Here is a 535-nt window from a genome sequence, read left to right as displayed (position 1 = left end):
AACACGGAAAAGAGAAATTTCTTACATCCCGGTTTTCGTAAATTTTCGGAATGAATTGACCGTTTTTCATAAATTTTGAAAGCTCCAGAATATAAGTTGTACTTGATGCTGCAACCATAAAATCAAATTTATATTCATGATCAATTTTATTTAGTCTGTTTATTTTGTAAAAAAATTGATTTGAGCTACTCCGCATAATGATGTGATATTTTCGTATCAATAATAATTTAATTGGAAATCTAGATAGGTTAATGCTAAGAAAAAAAACTTTTTCCCAAGTAAATATTGTTTATATGAGCAAATGCATAACTAAGTTGTACGACGCACATATTTAAATATATTTAATCTAATGACGAATTATAATCCGCGACACCGGAGTCGGATTGCTTACAAGCTGGGTGCCAGTCAGATTGTGTTGTGGTAAAATGAATTGCTAGCTATGGCTTTTATTATTAAATTGATGCTTTTATTTGTATTTACAAATTTAATTTCAGTTACTCAATGCAAGGATTTAGTTACTGCTAGAAATGAATTG

This window comes from Hyalella azteca, unplaced genomic scaffold (assembly GCF_000764305.2).
Source record: "Hyalella azteca isolate HAZT.00-mixed unplaced genomic scaffold, Hazt_2.0.2 contig14641, whole genome shotgun sequence".
Classification (NCBI taxonomy): domain Eukaryota; kingdom Metazoa; phylum Arthropoda; class Malacostraca; order Amphipoda; family Hyalellidae; genus Hyalella; species Hyalella azteca.
Note: the sequence above shows the minus strand (reverse complement) of the source record.